The 19313-nt window shown below is 39.3% G+C and overlaps 1 long non-coding RNA gene across 1 annotated transcript in view; it reads right to left on the bottom strand.

Moving 5' to 3' along the window:
• Nucleotides 1-7695: 7695 nt before the first annotated feature.
• LOC140603403 (uncharacterized) overlaps nucleotides 7696-19313 on the bottom strand; it is a 36899-nt gene continuing 25281 nt past the window's right edge. The window contains exons 2-3 of the long non-coding RNA XR_012006381.1: nucleotides 9251-9398; nucleotides 7696-8521 (exon numbers count right to left, since the gene is read on the bottom strand). This is a non-coding gene — a long non-coding RNA (uncharacterized lncRNA). The remainder of the gene's footprint in view (nucleotides 8522-9250; nucleotides 9399-19313) is intronic.

The raw sequence follows: 19313 nt of genomic DNA, 5'->3' as shown, positions 1-19313 counted from the left end.
CCAGCCTTCAGGCAGGAACTGCTGGCAGTTTTGATCATAAAGGGCAAGTTGTTTTAGGAACTGAGCAAGGCAAAGACATTCCTTTCCTTGTGCCTAGGAGACAAATCTTGCTTCTCAGACCAGTATAGCTTTTGCCCTTCTGTCTCTCCAAGGCACTCTTTCATCAGGAAACCCTACCTGCCCCTCCACTCCCAGTCATTGAACTAGAGTGGAACCAAGTGCAGTTGCATGTAGCCTGCCTTTTGGGTGAGAGCATCATTTATGTGGCTTGCCCTTCTGTGGAGTCACAGGGACTGGATAGTTTCCAGAACAAGGAGGTTTGAATAATCAACCACTGTATTTGCAGCCTGAGGTACTGGAGATGGTTTATGGCTAGTTTATTTCACACTGACTTGTCCCTCATGCATATAAGTCCACATGGTTGTGTTCCCAGAGACATCCATCGATACTTTGTGTGTTGCAAGAGCTAAGCCACATACTTTCTCAGAACATTTATTGAAAGAATAATAGACCAAGTGACAATAAATGAATCAATGAATACATGAATACTGTGGTAAAAAGAAATCTGGACTTTGGAGTCAGACAAAAATGGGTTTGAATTCCAGCTCCATCACTTATTATCTAGGTCACATTGGCAAGTTATTTTGTTTTTCAGAATGTTTATTTCCTTATCTGTAAAATGGGGCTCTGATTTATTTTGAAAGACTTAAAGATTTTTCTGAAGACCAAAGGAAATCAGATATATATGTGTATACCTAGCATGATGCTTAGTACTTAGTAGCCACCTCCAAAATGGTGATTTCCCTATAGAGCAATGGTTTTCAACCTTGGGTGCACATTGGAATCAAAAGAAAGCTTTTAAATTTACTGACACATGAATCTCACCCTAGACCAATTGAATTGGAATGTCTGAGGGTAGAACCCCAGCATTTGTACTTTTTATAAGCCCTCCAAGGTGATTTGGATATACAGGAGGACTAAGCATCACTCCTATGGAGAAGTGATTGGTAACCCTCACTGCACACCAAAATTATTTCTGGATCTTCTAAAACATACCAATTCTGGGACCTGCCTCCCAGAGAGTCTATTTTAATAGGAGTGGGGGGTCTCAGCATCAGATTTATTTAAAAGCCCCCAGGTGATTCTAGTATATAGTCAGCATAGGAAAAAACCCGCCTTTTTATCCATTTACTCACTTACCGTCCTGACACATTTTATAACTATAAATTAGGAAGAATATTTGCACATCAGAAGCAATCCCTTCTTCACTTAAGCTCTTACCACACTATTTTTCCCGAATAGTTTATTCACATGTATCATAGTTAGTTGTTTATAAATCTAACCTTTATTAAACATGTGAGCTCCTTGAGAAAACAGATATGGTATTTGTCTCTCAGGGGTATGGTACAATGCTTGGATGAGTAGGTGCACATTATTGTTTGTGGAAGATGAGTCTATGCACAGCCTTCTCAAAATATTATAGTCTTATCCATATATGTAACTGGGGTTATAAAAATCTGAGCCTACTATGATCCATTTTCTGATAAGATCAATGAAGCCATTAGGACCAGCGAATCATTTATATATGAATATACACACATTTTCCCCCCTTAAACTAAGTGGGCAGATGACTTTTTCTATACTTGAAAAAATCGTGTATATAGTCTGGAAGTAGAGTTGATTTATAATACAGTTTTATTCAAAGACTCAAAAAATCATGATCTGGTCATTCTCTTTCTTACATGGTTCTCCAAGTTAAAATCATTCTTAGACAAATATTGCCTCCTTATCATAGCCAGATGGCTGCTGAGTAACCAGACTTTATATTCTTTCAGGTTCAAGTTAAACCAGATGAACTAGAGTCTCCTAGAAGTTTAAGCAAAAATCTGGTGATAACTCATTGGCTCTGATTGCATCAGATATCCAAACTTGAATCTTTCTGTATAGGACCAGGAAAAGGAAACATTGTGATTGGCTCAATTGATGTAGTACTTCACCTAAGTCATACAAGACTGATGGGGGCATGGTTTCTTTGAGAACAATCAAAGTACGGTTATCTGAAGGACAACTGGATGATTGGCAGCAAAAACAAAAACAAAAGTAGATACTCAATCTAAGAATCTATTCAGTCAGTTCAATTAAATACAATTTTTAAATTAAAAATTTAATTTCGTTTGTCAAAAAGTTAAAAAAACACTTTATCATATAGATATTCTCATATATAGTCTGCGTCCTAATCTTAAAAGGGATTCAATATAAAAATTACTCATCTGAACACATACACATTTCAAAATATTATGCCATTGTGAGATATTGTTGCAGCTGTTGGCGGAGAACAGCATTATTTCCAGATCCTTCATGATCACTACCTGGCTTTGAGCGCAGACAGAGACACTATGTGATTCTAATTTCCACACTGTAAATATGCAAGAAATAAATCCATCTGTCCAGCCACCCATTCATCCATCCTTCCATCCATTCATCGTTTCATCCATGTAACAAATATTAACATCTACCCATTTAACAAAAACTATGTGTTTTAAGTACTCAGCTTTCTGAGATAAATAAGATAAAGTTCCTTCCCCAAAGGAGCTCTGAGTCTTGAGGGGACAGACATTCGTGAATTATCCATAACAGAGCATGATAAATGCTTTGCTTGAGGGATGAGCAAAATGCTGTAAGAGCACAGATCAAGTGGAGGACTCGGTGAATAGTGCAATAAAGTAATTTCATTCTCAGGAGAAGAGAAGCTGCATTCACGGGTGTAGATGCTACTTTCTGGGGCTTCTTAAAAATCTCTCCAGTCTGTGGTTGACTTTCATAGGAAGAGCCTTCCCTTATCCCACTTGCTTTGACTTGCTTCCTCGAAGCCCAACAACCTATTTGAAGTAGCACAAAGGAGGCACTCTTAGGAAATAAGAAAAAATAACCAGCAACAAGAAATCTGTGCCTCAGAAGGATCTCTGGCCAGGTCATGTAATTTATATTGTATTCTAGGGGTGTACCTGGATGTACCTGGACCACATGTGCAATAAAATGTAACAGAGGTAGGGGATTCTCCTTTGATGGTATACCACATGGTGTGACTTTAGAGGAAAAGAAAAGCTAACTCCTCAAGTTTCAGTATCAACTCTATACTTTTTCTTTAATGCCTTCATATATTCATAGGTATGCCTAGAAAAATAGACTGTGTTAAGCTGCTATCAGGCATCAGTCATTTCTCCCTCAATGTGGCTGAAAGGACTGGTCAGAGGTGGGATTGGAAAGGAAAAAATATTTGTATTCCATTCAATTAATCTTTATATGGTGCCTTCCGAGTGATGAATCTTTGCTAGTATTTGGAGATGTAGAGATAGATGAATAAGATACAGGTGTGTTCTCAGAAATCCTTAGTCTAACAGGGAAATGGCAGTAAGCAGTCACTGCAGGATGGTAAATGACACGCTAGAGGTGACAGAGCATCATCTCACATGCTGTGGGGCTGGCCTTCTGGAAATAACAGTGACTTGGTTGTCTGCAGGTGTTGGCATTTCTCTAGAATTTTGCTGAAATTGAGCCCATGCTTGGACTCTGAGCTAGTTGCAGTACTTGGTATGAACTGATATTTGTCTAAAAGAGTGATTTTTAGACTTTACATGCTTTATTCTGGGAAATGCTTCTCTCAGAAATCATCTTAAAAATAACATGATGACATTGGACACAGCTGAAGACTTGGAAGTTTAGACTGATGAGCTTAAGATTTAGCTGATATCAAACATCGACACAGAGGAATTTCAAAGAGGATATTTGAGAACCAATTTTCTTGAAAAGCTCCTCTCTCCTTAGTGGAATTTAGAATGACCAGGAGCAAATGGAGAGGGGACTATATGAGGGAGATTTTTCCAGAGATTCATTGAAAGGCTGTGAGTTCCTCTCCAAGGTGGCGGGAGTGTGTTCCTCACTTCAAGCCAAGGGCGATGGGGCTTCCCTGAGACCATTCAGGGAATTTGATGTGTGTATCTAGGAGCTGTGGACTGATGACTGACTCCCTCCATAGGACTCCAGCATGAAGGAGAAGGGACTCCACTTCCTTGCACAGAGCCAATTTGAGAGGGGCAAAAGATGCCAACAAGCACATGAGAAAATGCTCTGTGTCACTTGCCATCAGGGAAATACAAATCAAAACCACAATGAGATACCACCTCACCCCAGTGAGAATGGGGAACATTAACAAGGCAGGAAACAAGAAATGTTGGAGAAGATGTGGAGAAAGGGGAACACTCTTGCACTGTTGGTGGGAATGTGAACTGGTGCAGCCACTCTGGAAAACTGTGTGGAGGTTCCTCAAAGAGTTAAAAATAGACCTGCCCTATGACCAAGCAATTGCACTGCTGGGGATTTACCCCAAAGATACAGATGCAGTGAAATGCTGGGATACCTGCACCCCGATGTTTCTTTTTTTTTTTTTAATTTATTTTTTATTGGTGTTCAATTTACTAACATACAGAATAACCCCCAGTGCCCGTCACCCATTCACTCCCACCCCCCGCCCTCCTCCCCTTCTACCACCCCTAGTTCGTTTCCCAGAGTTAGCAGTCTTTACCCCGATGTTTCTAGCAGCAATGTCCACAATAGCCAAAGTGTGGAAGGAGCCTTGGTGTCCATCGAAAGACGAATGGATAAAGAAGCTGTGGTCTATGTATACAAAGGACTATTACTCAGCCATTAGAAACGACAAATACCCACCATTTGCTTTGAAGTGGATGGAACTGGAGGGTATTATGCTGAGTGAAGTAAGTCAATCAGAGAAGGACAAACTTTATATGGTCTCATTAGTTTGGGGAATATAAAAAATAGTGAAAAGGAATAAAGAGGAAAGGAGAAAAAATGAGTGGGAAATATCAGAAAGGGAGACAGAACATGAGAGACTCCTAACTCTGGGAAACAAATAAGGGGTGGTAGAAAGGGAGGTGGGCGGGGGGTGGGGGTGACTGGGTGACAGGCACTGAGGGAGGCACTTGATGTGATGAGCACTGGGTGTTATTCTATATGTTGGCAAATTGAACACCAATTAAAAAAACAAAAAACAATTAAAAATTAAAAAAAAAAGAAATGGGCACATGGGAGAAAGCTGGTTTCAAGCACTTTGCTACCTACCCACAGGGCTACCTCAGCATAAGTTCATGGAATGGGAGGAGCACTGTCCATGTGCTCGAATGAATCTAGGTCCCATAGAACTGAGGGTGCAGTTGATGATCTCCGCTAGGGCATCTAGCTCATTTTGGAACTGGCCTTGTGAAAAGTATAGAATTCATAGGATTTGTCTGTTGGGCCCAGAGATAGCAGAGCTATTTTACAATAGTACTAAGTAAGGACCTTTTGACTCCTCTTACCTCTCTTTCTTCCGTCTTCCACCCTCATCTGAAAGGGAGCAAGGATCAGAAATAACTGCAGCTGGCAAACAAGAAAGCAAGAAGTGATCCTTCTCCAAGGCAGGTTACCTGACTACCATAGGTTCTGGCTGTTGGGGTGGGCCAGGTGGAAGAAGAGTCTTATTCTTGAATATAGATAAAAATTTTGATTAATGTATTGGACTGCATTTTAAAATTTCTGAATGAAGACTGTCCATTTGAGATTTATAACCATGGGATGACCTGAATTTTCCCTCAGTGGCAGGGGAAGACTTATTAGCCTCACTGAGTGAGCTTAAGAGGGCAGTTGGGGACAAAAAAAGAAAAAAACCCCCCAAAACCAATTTTATGACTAAACCCTATGAGTTCTGCATGTTCAGTGTTCTCATTACACATGTGTCCTCATCCATTAAAAGAGGACCCGTAAGAGAGGAACTAAAGCTGCACTGGGAACCCACTAAAACGCCCATGTGTAATGAACAGTGGGTGGGAATCCATCTGGACTAAATTAGCTGAAGTGTGGGTTTGGGCATTGGAGCAGGAAGTGATTCTGAGAGCTGTCTCATGAGGCAGCTGTCCAGAGGAGGAACTCTTTGGGTTACCCAGTTTATCTCAACTCCATTAAAAGCCAGAGCAGGTCTTTTTTGCCTGAAGGGTTTTCTCTGACAAGAGGAGATTCATAATTCATGCCACTGGCTCTTATCTGGCCTGTCACGCATTGTGTTGGACACAGATTCACTGCCTTTTTCAGAATTTGTGTGTGCCATAATGTGCAGAAAGAGGAGGCTGCTATCCCTAGAGTAGCAATTCTTAAATTTGGGGGTTCATCAAAATCATCTGGGGATCTTGTTACAGCAAAGAGTCTGACACTTTTCCCTCAACATCAAATGCTGTTTTAGGAAGTCTGGGGTGAGGCCTTGGAATCTGCATTAATAATGAAGCCCACGCATTTCTGAACCAGATGTCCTGATGATCATACTTTTAAAACACTGCCCTGGAGTTTATATTCTGAAGTTAGGGCACTGATGGCATCACACCAGACCTGATAGACTCACATGCACATACGCATCTATACTACAAACTCTATTCCCTGTCTTGTGATTACTATCCCCATGAAATCTTCACAAAACTCTGTGAGATGAGTCTTACATTCTTCCCATTTTACAGATGAAGATAATGAGGCACAACAAAGTTAAGTACTTGCTCAATGTCATGCAACTAGTAAGTCATGGAAAAATGATTGAAACTCAGTAGTCATCTGCTAGGGTTAACCATGGTGCAACATTGCCTCTCATTTTTTTGCAACCCATCTCTTGGTGCAATTTTGTAGGAGAGTTTCAAACAAGTTATAGTTCTTAACTCTATCAAATGTCTCTGACTCTGGTGGCCTAAGGAGTAAGTCATTCCGGGAAGAGATGGGGATGGGACAAGCTTTGTTCAAGGCCTTACACACTCCATAGCCCAATTGTAGAGAAGTTTCCTCCAATGAAAGATAAAGCAGCTCCACCATGCAGAAAGCTTAGTAATGCATCTCAGCACACAAGGAATCTGTTGAAAAGTGAGGGTCATACTAATGACTCATAGGCTTTGCAAATACTGAAAGCCTTTCTCAAGACAGAGGAAATCATGTTCAATAATAATGTGTATTATTATTATCATTATTATTATTATTATTATTATTATAGCTAATTTCTATAGAGAGCAGAGGTTTGCAAAATTTTTTCTTAAGGGGTAGCTCATAAATATTTTAGGCCTTATAGACTACATGATCTCTGTTCTAGCCACTCAGCTCTGCTGTCATAATGTGAAAACAACCATAGACAATACATAAAGGAATGCATGAGGCTATAAACTTTATGTACAAAAACAGGTTGTCATAGTTTACTGCTCCCAGTATAGAGCATTAGAGTTTATGGCACACTTTCCAGTCCCTTACACTGTTGCATCTAGAAGAATAGGATTCCTAGGGAAGTGAATGACCCACTTGAGGCCACTGGCAGTCTGGTGACACAATTGTAAACCATGCCCATGCATGCTGCTTTCATATGTAGACCTGCAACTACAACCCCAGGCACCACAGGAGATGGTATTGCAAAGATTTTGAAAATGGCTTCTTACATATGGTAGCCATCATGACAGATATGGGATGGCTTTACTGTGTAGAATCTTTACTAAACCAGAATGCCTAATTTTCCTCTTTGCTAGAAATTTAGTATTTACTGTAGTAAGTAAATTACTTACTGCTGTAAGTAATTTAAGGCCAGGGACCAGAATCATTTTTTTTTCACTTTTGTATCTTCAGAATCTAAACCAAGGATCTCAAACTGGGAATCCTACGAGGACCCAGACTGCTAACACTAATAGATATAATCATGGAGTGGTAGGAACATGGACAAACTTAGGGCATATAGCCCATTTCCAAGAGGCAGTGGCTACCTAAGTTGAGACAAATGTTGCCTTGCAGACATACAGGCCCAGTGCTGCCAAATAATGGTTTTTCCAAGGGATTCCAGAAACTTATATTTTTAATGTGAAATATCCTGATTTTACATATCGGCCATCTGCTTCCAACTGTAACAAAAGGATGGTGCAGATCAACTAAGCAGGACACAGACCAAGTATGAGGATCATATTCTACTTATAAATCACCAGCTTTTGACCTCTTATCTAGCACATAGTAGGTACTCCACAAATGTTGACCAGATGAATGGAATTTCCATTTTATAGATGGGGATATGGAATTCAGTGATTAGAACATGGTTCAGTGCTCCTTCTGTTAAGTGAAATCCAGCTCCTAGGAGCTCCAGCAATCTTTCCTCCTCACCTCTCTCCTTCATTAGAAAGCTATTGACAAATGTTTTCTCAATCAATTACTGTAATCAGTCAGCTGCAACATTTACAGGTCAGGAGAACACATCAACACCTGTCAGGAGGCCAGACAATCATGATTCCCATTTGTCAAATGTGCCGTTTCCCTCATTCCATATGCGACTCCATCCGCAAGTGCAGAGCCTCACAAATAAAGGGCTGTCACAAGGCCCTTTAAAGAAACGGCCAGGAGAAAGGAGATCATGGTAGAAGTGGACCCAGTTGAAAACCTCATGGATACCTCGCCAACTTAAAACACTGACCTGTAATGGAATAATTAAAACAGGCATCAGTATATGACAGGAGCAACCAAGCTATCTTTGACACAGAAGGGTAATAGCCAGTATGGGGGGGGGGGCTTCATTTGTTCATAATCCTAAATATGGCATTCTCCTAATACCTCCCAGGCTGGTGTGTACCATTTCCCTGTTTCATGGTGCACCCACAGCAGGGGAAGGGAGCGGAGAATGGAGGTCTGCCTTCTATTTCACAAACAAGGAGCCTTCAGTCTGGATTCATCAATGAGTGACAGAATTTCTGGGGAAACCATATGGTGATTATTAAACATTTATATAATGCCATCTGTATACTCCATGCCTCATGAATCATGAATGAGACAAGCGCCCTTCTCAGCAAGCTGAGGATTTCTGTAAAAGTGAAGCAGAGAAAAACAGAAGGCGAGCTAGTGAACAAGGGCCTGTCAAGTGGGCCTGTTGAATAGAAGGGATGGGACTCCAGAGGAAATCTGAAGACACAGGGAGGGAATGGCTTTGGGTTTAGTGGGGCCAGGAAACAGTGCCAGAAAAGCCATAATGGTAATCATCAGAGTAACAGTAGCAACTTTGATTCTTTGAACACTTACTATGGGCTGGGTAGGATGTGAAGTGCTTTCCAGCCACAGTTTTACTTATGCTCATGACTACCGTATAAGGTAGGTATTACCACTCACCCCATGGCTTTGAAAACTGAGCTCAAAATGTTTAATGACTTACCCAGTTCCAAGACCTAGTAAGTGGCAGAGTTGGAATTCAGGTCCAGGTCTATGAGGCCTTAGGCAACCTCTGGCAAGTCCCATGGGTCATGAAGACTCAGTATACTTTTTTATTCCATTTACCACAAGCTGGCTTTGGTGTTAGGCCTCTGAAACAAACATGAGAGATGGCTCTTGCTTTGGTGTTGCGTCCTCCCTGAAGCTTGTTCATTCCCCCCCTCCTCCTGTCCTTAATGGCAGGTGATTGATGGCAGTATAATGAAAATATTGGTAATGATTATTATAAAAATAATGATGAGTACTTTTGAACATTGGTTAACTATGTGCCAAGAATTGTGGTACTTTGTGTGCATATGTTTTCTCCTCTAGTCTTCCTGCAAATTCTGTGTGGTAAGAACAATTATTTCTGTTCTATACTTGGGGAAATTGGGAGGCAGAAAGAATAAGCAGCTTGTCAAAGAATTTGAAGTTACCTTTGCTCCAGTCCAAGTGTTATGCTATAATTGTCAGTGAAAGAAGTGGATTTAGGCATGAAATATACCATCCTTTCAATATAAAGATCTCAGAGTGGGCGAGGAATTAACACCAAATCACAAGGAAGGGAGAGATAGAGGCCACACTGGACCCGAGGTCAATGGACTCCTCTCCAAGTGCTTTCCCCCCTTTTCTTCTTTTTTTCTTAGCTTCTGTAAGCTGTCTCAATGCAGAAGCCAAGAGCAGACATGTCATTTAAGCAAACAAACAAAAAGGCACAAAGAAACCAGGATGATGTTTGTATTAGACTTTGGAGACCACCTGATTCATAATAGTTGATCTGGACTTAAAAACCAATAAGGTCACCCTTACAACTAACCTGATATAGGTTGGCTCTGACAGCAGTCATTAAGATGGTCAAATAAATGGACAGAAAGGAACAACAACTGTTGATTCCGTGTTACCAGAGGCAGTCTGGCTCACACAGTGCAATTTTTTCAAAGAAGAAAGCCATCAGTCCTGGAGATGTCCAGGATGAGATGTTGGATGAGTCCCCACCCAACATGAGGATCTCTAATTTATTACATGCATATCTTAGGCTAGATTTTTAGAGCAATATGATTTTTTATTTATAGGGGGATTTAAATACGGCATTTTTCAAAGTGTAAACTTCAGATCTAGCCTATCAGCTAGAGTCATAAATCACAGCTGTTTCATTTCCAAATCATTAGGGAGACTGAAAGCTTAAAGTATTTAATTTATCCAAACCACATGGGGTAGTTTATCATTGTGCATGATGTACCATTTTTTTATTTCAATGCTGACTAGTAAAATTTTGAACAAATCATGCTGAGTTTTGAGGGTGAATGAAAGCAATGCAAATCTTCTAAATCTCCAAGTAGTAGGTAACATGAGAATCCCTATGAAAATTTGCAGAAATAGAAGTTTATATAATACTTATGATATCTACCTGATATGACAAGGCAGCTCATATTAGAACCCATTTTGCATGGAATAAGTTGAAGGTTTCTTAAGAGAGAAAAATGTGGTGGGCTGATAGATATGGATGACATGACTGAATAATATGGAAAGAAAATGTCCTAGTCTCTTCTTGGTTGGAAAGGACATTTTCATCCCAGTTATAATTCTCTCTATATAAATAACACGAATCCTACTGCACCTGCCTTGAAACTTATCTTGGCATGAACAAGCGAAGATCTTTGATTCTTTGATGAGTACTTTTTTAAAAAATTGATTTATAATTCCATGCAGCCTACACTCAAGGACTGGAGCAGTTGGGTTGCTTATCTCTTTTTAAGCTTAAGTGGTATGTATTCATTAAGATAACAAAGATTTAATATGTTAACAATGCTAAAACCTGGGACTTGAGCCCAGATCTATTTTGACTCCAAACAAGGTGAAGCAATTTCAGTGGTACTCAGTGCTTTTCTTTTCAGAGAAAAACAGATAGCTCTAGGCAGGAGTAAGCTGATGTGAATGTAATTTTCTTCTTAACCTAAAATGAGTTAGTGTGTCTCCCAAGTGTGACTCCACATTTGCATTGTTTTTACTTCTGCATTGAAGTTTTCATTTATATCTGTACTCCCATGTTCATTGCAGCATTATTCATAATAATCAAGATATGAAAACAACCCAAGTGTCCCTGACAGATGGGTAGATAAAAGAAATATGGTGTCTACATACAATGGGATATTATTCAGCTTTAAGGTAGAAGGAAATCCTGCCTTTTGGGATGATATGGATGAACCTGGAAGACATTATGCTACATGTAATAAGCCAACCACAGGAAGACAAATACTGCATAATTTTACTTATAGGAGGTAGCTATACCAGTCAAATTCATGGAAGCAGAGAATGTAATAGTGGTTGCTATAGCCTGAGGCAAGGGAAAGATGGAGAGGTTGTTATTCAATGAGTATAAAGTTTCAGTTCTGCTGGATGGACAAGGTCCAGAGGTCTGCTGTACAATGTAGTGTTTATAGTTAACAAGGCCATCTTGTGTATGTTAAAATTTGTTGAGAGTAGATCTCATGTTTATTTATTTTTTTTTTAATTTTTTTTTTTAGATCTCATGTTTAGTACTCTCACCCCAAGAAAACAAAACACAGACACATAAACAACAACAACAACAACAACACTAAAGGGACATTAGGATATGGGAGGTTGGATATGTTTATTACCTTGATATTGGTGATAGTATCATGAGTGTCTGCATATATTTGAACTCATTGAATTGTACACACTAAATATGTACAGTTTTTGTATATCATTTATTCCTTAATAAAGAATTGGTGTTACGCTAGGCAATGGGCATTCTGTATTAGACCAATATGTGTGAAATTCTAAATTGGTGTGCACTGGACTTGAAGTTATTTCCCAAGTTTGTCCTATAACTTTAGGTGACTCTAAATTTTTATGCAAAATTTCTCTATCAATCTCTATCACCTTTTGTTTTAATGTTTTTAAAAAACATGAACCTTCATCTGCTTTTTCAAAAAGAGATTTATTTACTATTTAACAGAGACTGCATGTGTGAGTGGGGATGGCAGTGGAAGAGGGAGACAGAGAATTTCAAGCAGACTCCTCACTGAGCACAGAGCCCGATGTAGGGCTCTATCCCAGGACCCTGAGATCACGACTTGAGCCAAGGGCAGACACTCAACAACTGAGCCACACAGGCGGCCCACTCCAACAACTTTTAAATTGTGGAAGTCATGCAACGTTTCTGAGCCTCAATTTTCTTAGCTGCAAAATGTAGAAAATAATGCCTTCCTTTCTAAATTGGGAAGATTAGAGGAGGTAAGGTAATGTAAAATACTGGCAATAACAATAGTACTAATTATTGAGTTTAAAGTTAATAGCTAACCTTAATTGACCACTTAGCATGATCTAAGCAAACCATGTTTTTCATTTTACATAATCTTCAGTAGAACTAAACAGAGAGGTAGTATTATTATTTTTAAGGCAAGTAAACAGAGACTTAAGAGAGATTAAGAACTTGCCCAAGATCGTGGCCTGTTATACATTAACATCACGTAAAGCTTTATGACTTTGCAGTGTAGCCTTCGACAGTCTTGAAAGTAGAAGAGTGGAATTGTCACACCCAGCTTTGGGACAGGTTGGGGGATGCTCATGCATCTGTGAGATTTTTTAAACTTGGTTACATGTTCCCATGCCTCAGATCTGTCACATCTTATTGAAAATGTTTTAAATGGGCCACATACATCAGCCAACTTTTTGCCTTCTCAAGGGAAGGAGAGCACTAATATTTAATAGGCATCTTCCATGTTCAAGGCTATTCTAAAAACTTTATTTCATTCTGTCTTCATAACAATGCTATGTAGTAGGTGCTTATAACCACTTTTATAGGTTTGAAAATTAAAGTGTAGAGAGATTTTTATTTATTTATACTCTGCTTGATTTGCAAAGATTGAATAAAACACATTTATATGCTTATTTAATAAGAGGGGAAATTATGAATATAAGCATAAAAACCAGAATCATGGAAAATATGGTAGGGGAGAAGATGAAAACCAAAAGGTAAATTAGCATTAACATAGATATCATTGGGTCCTATATTGTTATTTAAATTGAGTTCTAGACAAGTCTATGAGCTTCCTGGTAGCCAGGGCATAGAGTAAAATGCAATTAGTTACATGATTTTTCTTGTCCCTAAGGAAAAGAAAAAGTATAATTTAGTATCACAGGAGCAGCAAAGTTCAAGATCACAGAGTTAGGAAGAAATGGAAATACTGGCATTGGAACCAGGGTCTGCCTGTCTTCCAATCCCACATACTTTTGCTCCACCAAAAGCTGTCTCCTACTATGTTGAGCTTGGGAAAAGGGTGCTTTTACTCTGGTTTCTATCAGTACAGCTTTGCCTTCAGCACTCACCTTGTTTCAGTATAATTAAAGTGTTTCATCATAGGCAAAAGGGAAAGATGTTAAATTTTAATTCCTGTGTGACGTTAATAATGTGGGCAGGTTTATTAATTTCCCCCTCCAGTTAATACAGGCATGTGGAAGGATGGGGCTTAAGGACCAAAAGGAAGAAAGGGAGAGGCACCTCAGGTTGGCAGGTACCTTTATAAATGAAATGAGCAGATGTGTAAGGATGATGAGGACAGTGAAGAAGGCAATGTGCATTAGGGAGAAAAAAGAAAGGAAATAAAGAACTGCAAATAAGGTGGTGGCATCTGCTGTGGCCCAGGCAGTACTTCAAGGATATAGGAAATCTGCAATCAGGGAGGCCTTGAGATATAGGTCCCAAATGGGAATAACCACTCACCTTGGGATTGGGGAGGGGCTTGATACTCTTCCCTCTTGTCCTCTGTTAGCTTGAAGCACATCTCCAACAGAGAATCCTGGCTATCTTACTGCCACTTGATGGCTCAGGAGATGTGGGGCTACATAGTTGGACACATCTGACTCCAGTTGCAGCTTTATTATTCTAGTCTCATGAAAGTCCTTGAATCACTTTCCCTCCTGGATCTTAGTTTCCTCTCCTGTTGTGTGGGCATAACCATCCCTTGGCTTCCCAGAAGGGTTAGTCCACTCCTATAAGTGAAAAGCCTTGGGGAAATGCACACAGTGATGCCAGCATAGTGTAAGGAATTCATGACTGAGTTTCCTCCAGGATTTCTGCTTTCCATGAGAACTCTACAGAGAGGAATTCAGCCTTGTGACATTCACACAAGGAGTAAGCAAAAAATAAGACAAAGCAAGACAGGCAAGTATTAATTTGAATGATATAGCTATTTAATAAATGTGGAGTTGGTGAGAACAGCAGACTGGTTTCCTCTCTCAGGGACCTAGCATTCAAGTGGTCTGAGCTCCATATGTCTTATAGACTTCATTCCTTTATCCTAGTAAATCACTTACTGTGAGGTAAATATTAGGATTCCCATTCCATGAATTAGCAAAATGAAGCTTGGAGGACTGGTGTGATTTTCTGAGGCCAATAAGCGACAGAACCAAGTTGCACCCCAGTCCGTGCTGTGTCCTCCTTCAGCATCTATCTCTGCATCCTTCAAGACTCAAGAAGTCATTTCTAAATTCAACAAAGCACTGGCCAATTGCATACCCTAAACAGGGTGTAAGCTCTGGAAGGAGTTCATGTTCAAGTGAACAATGATTTAAGAAAAGAGACCAAACAAGATATGTTTTGAAGAGCCTCTGGTAGGAATGTCCCCAGCATTCTAGGGGGAGTAGAGAGGAGTAGGCAAGACCAAGAAAATGAAGTTGATTAAACTGCTTACCTACTTGGCACAAGGCTACTGTTAGGCAGATGGAGGGAAAATACAAATAACACTTTGATTTTCTATTGGGATTGCTTCAAAACAGCTTTGCATATCCATCCTATTCAGATCCACCCTTCTTCCACATACCCCTCCACTACCCTACTGCAACCTTCATTATCTATCATTGGGTTTCATTCACAGCTCAGTTTCTGCCCTCCTTTGGGAGTGAGAGTGAATGATCTTTGGGAAGGCAGATCTGACCATGTCACTCTCTGGCCAAATTCTTTTGATAACTTCTGATTAACTTTCAAAGAACAAGTGTCCAAGTGCCCCTTTCCCCTTCCTGCCTCAGGCTCAGACTGTTCCATCATCACACACCTGGTGCAGTCCCTACTTTGCTGAGCTACTGGCTTTTCTCTGTCATTCTAAGCATTCCCCCTCTTTCCGGCTCTTGCTGTTGCCTTTGCCTCTACCTACCCTTGCCTTCTTTTTCCCATTAAATTCCATTCTTCTTTCAAGGAGGAGCCCTGTTGTCAGCTGGCAAGATTCTTCTTGTTAGAATCAGTTCCTGTCCCCTGTATTTCCATTACATTTTGTTGACAGTTCTTGCATTTTAACTTGTCATACGGCTTGACTGGTTTACAGGGACTGAGTGTGGCATGTGTTTGTCTAGCTCCTTGGCATCACTGAGGTCAGGGTCTCTGTCGTTTTTATGTGTATGTCTTCAGTGCTTAGCACAGTACCTGCGCCTTGGGAGAGGCACAACACATTGGTGGAAGTAAACATGGAATCACTCTCTTGGTAGAAAAATAGAAATCACTCTAGTTATTTTAACAGATGGAATTTAATATAGTGAATTGGTTAAATAAATGTGAGAGTACTGCAAAGACAAGAAGAAAAAAATACCATTGAATAATTGCAGGAAGCAATTATGGAGTAACAAAAAGGAAAGTTTGAGGTAATCAGATTTAGGAAGTTTGGAAGGGTTGGGGGGAAAGGGTGCTGCCCAGCTGGCACTGGTGCTTCTTCAGGGCATAGGCCTCAGTTTCCTCATTTCAAAATGCAGATGGATAATCCTTTCCCAGTGGGGTTGTTTTGAGGATTAAATGGGAAATCGATGCAAGAGGATTCAGCACTGTGCCAGGCACATCCTTTAAGAAAGTAAACTATTATTGCCCAAGGTTATGGAGCTGCTACTGAGTGTACATGTAGAGCTTTAGGGCGGGCAGGATCTTGTTTCTGCCCTTGGTTCTGCCACCTTGCCTGTAGGGTTGAGTTGACATGAAGATTATAGATCATTTGTATAAAGAATCAAGAACAACAACAAAAAAGAATCAAGAACAATAACTTCTTAGAATAAATGGAAACTTCATTCTTTCAGTTGTTCAGTCATTCTGCCTCCCCCTGTCAAAAAAAAAAAAAAAAAAAAACAAACCCAAAAAACAAACAAACAAAAAAACCCCTTGGAATAATCCCAACTTCTCTTTCTTTGTCTTATACTTCACAGATGCCATTAGCAAATGCTGTGGCTCTGTCTATAGAACACATCCACAACTGGACCATTTCTCACTACCACTGCTGTTGTGTCTGTACTCTCACCTGGATTACTGCAGGTGCCTCCTACCTGGTCCCCTGCCTCCATCCTTGACCCACTGTTAGCTTAGTCTCTACCCAGCAGATAGGCATCTTGGAGAATGTGAATTTGATCAAGGTGCTTCTCTGCATCCTCCTGTGCCTTTGGAATCTCCTCAGAGCAGAAGCTGGGGTTCTTATAGAAGTTTACAGAGGCTATGGGAGCTGCATACCACACCTTGCTGGAGCTGCATGTGTTCCCTCCTCCAACTCTTCTTTATCACCCTTCTTTTTGTTCATGGAACACTCCCAGAACATCTCAGAACCTTTGCATTTGCTGCCCCCTCTGCCTACGATGCTTATTCTTCTGACATCTGCAAAACTAAGTCCTCATATCATTTGAGTCTGTGTTCAAGGATTGCCTTGTTGATGAGGCCTTTCTTGATCATTTCACGTAGAATTGTACATACTTTTCTTCACCACTGCCACGGCCACTATATTGAGCTAGCTGCCCCTGGTTTGCTCTATGTTGCCCTTACCATGACCTAACCCATTGAAGAGATGAATAATGACTTGGTGGTAGCTCTACTTATTCTCCAAAATCCTGGGATCTAATCTTGCATTGTTGTTTTGCTAGCTGTGGGAATGACTAGCTGTGAATATTATGCTTAACCTTTCCCTGGCAGTGGAATGTGGATAGTAATACATGCTTATAATGTTTTGCATATTTTTGTTTAGTTGCTTGTTTTGTGAGAAGTGAATGAAATATTGTTTCCAAACAGTCTAAACAGGGTGCCTGGCATACACAAGGAATTGATTAATATTAATTGTCTTCCACTTGATTGAATGAATTCCATTCAATTCGGTCTGACAAGCATTTATTAAGTTGTATTTTTAAGTTAAAAAATTCATTTAGAGGTTCCCTTCTAGAAAGCATACATCATTGTGAATATGGAATTAGTTGTGAAAATGAGCATTCACTTAGAATAGGAAAAGAAATCACAACAAATTTGACAAACATAATTAATGTTAGAAAAGTCTAAGATAAATATTTTAATTAATTTTAAAATACAACTTTATGATACTTTTTCTTACTTTTTGGGGGCCTTCCTGCCTTTTGATCTCCTTTCCTAATGACAATAATTTCCCCATAACATTTTCATTAGAGGTCATTGAGAACTAACTTAATCTTTCCTCGAGCATGGTTGATGGGGATTTGTTGTTTATTTTTGATAGTTGGGATGCATAAGACATATGACCTCACCCACGGAGACATACTATTTGTAGTACTAAAGATTGTACCCTACGATCATTAGAATGCTGATATATCCTATTTTGTGTGATTCCAAGCAGAGAAGAAAAAAATGCATAGTGAATTTATAATTGTATTGGCTGCATTGTCTGTATCCTGTCAGGAGACTCACTCTGTTTTGACTGTGCATCTGGATGATTCTTAGAGATCACCTTGACTTTCTCTGTTGAACCATTTCCACTTTCCCAAATAAACACTTGCCTCTCACTGCCTAGAATTGTATTATGAAAGGTTGTCCTAAAGTGTGGAATATTGTTTGGAAAAGTTTAAGATAATCAAGACACTGTAATTTGCTCTTTCTCCATCCTCATCCATAACAAAAAAATATTTCCAATAAAATTTTACTCTTTAATTTAAAAATATTTATGAAATACATAACATTTTAGCTTGATTGCTTATTTATATTAATAGCATTAACAATTCAATATAGAGGAAAAATTTTAAATCATAAAGCATAGTGATCCCAGGGAATGGTACACACACACATATGTACATATCCACTTATCTGTCTATATAATTTTGTTATAGACATGTATGTTGGGATTATCAATGGAAGACCTTAAAGCATGAAAATATATTGTGTTAATAAACATTCTCTGAATCTCAGGAAGAAAATAAAAACATACTTTCAAGGAAAATAGAAATGATAAACAATTTCAACTCTCAGGAAGAAAGTTATACATGTATTGAAAAAAATTAAATGGATGATTGGCTATACCAAATCACCATAACATCTAAATTCACTTAAGTAATTTTAAGAGTGATATAAATATTGAGATTTACAAAGTGCAAGTAATTACTTCCTTTGCAACTCCAATGAAAAATGAAGGATGTGAATTTAAAAATATGCAGAAGGTAAATAACTTTAAAAATTCTTTCATTAAGATATGCCAGTAGCTCATTATCTTATAACATGATAGGCTCCCAAAGATATTCATGTCCCGATCCCCAGAACCTATGAATATGTTAGGTTCAGTGTCAAAGGGGAATTAACATTGTCAATGGAATTAATGTTGCTAATCAGTTGAATGTGTGATGGGGAAATTATTTTAGATTATCCAGGTGGGCCCAATGTAATCACAAGGGCACTTTAAAGAGGAAGAGGAAGGCTGAATAAGGAGCTGCATAGAGATGTGACTTGACAAAGACTGGACTTACTGTTTTTGGCTTTGAAGATATAGGGCCATAAACCAAGGAATGTGCATGGTCTCTAGAAGCTGGAAGGACAAGGAAACAGATTCCCTTAGACTATCCATGAAGGGCACAGACCTGCTGGCACTGTGATTTTAGACTAGTGAGGCTACGTGGTATCTCTTCTTTTTTTTCTTTTTTTCTTTTTTTTTTCTTTAAGCTTTTTTTCTTTTCTTTTCTCTTTTCTTCTTTTCTTTTCTTTTCTTTCTTTCTTTCTTTTTAAAATTTTTTTTTTACTTATTTATTAATGAGAG

The sequence above is a fragment of the Canis lupus genome, chromosome 14 (assembly GCF_048164855.1).
Source record: "Canis lupus baileyi chromosome 14, mCanLup2.hap1, whole genome shotgun sequence".
Classification (NCBI taxonomy): domain Eukaryota; kingdom Metazoa; phylum Chordata; class Mammalia; order Carnivora; family Canidae; genus Canis; species Canis lupus.
The sequence above is the reverse complement of the archived record's forward strand: the minus strand, read 5'-3'. Positions and strand labels throughout refer to the sequence as shown.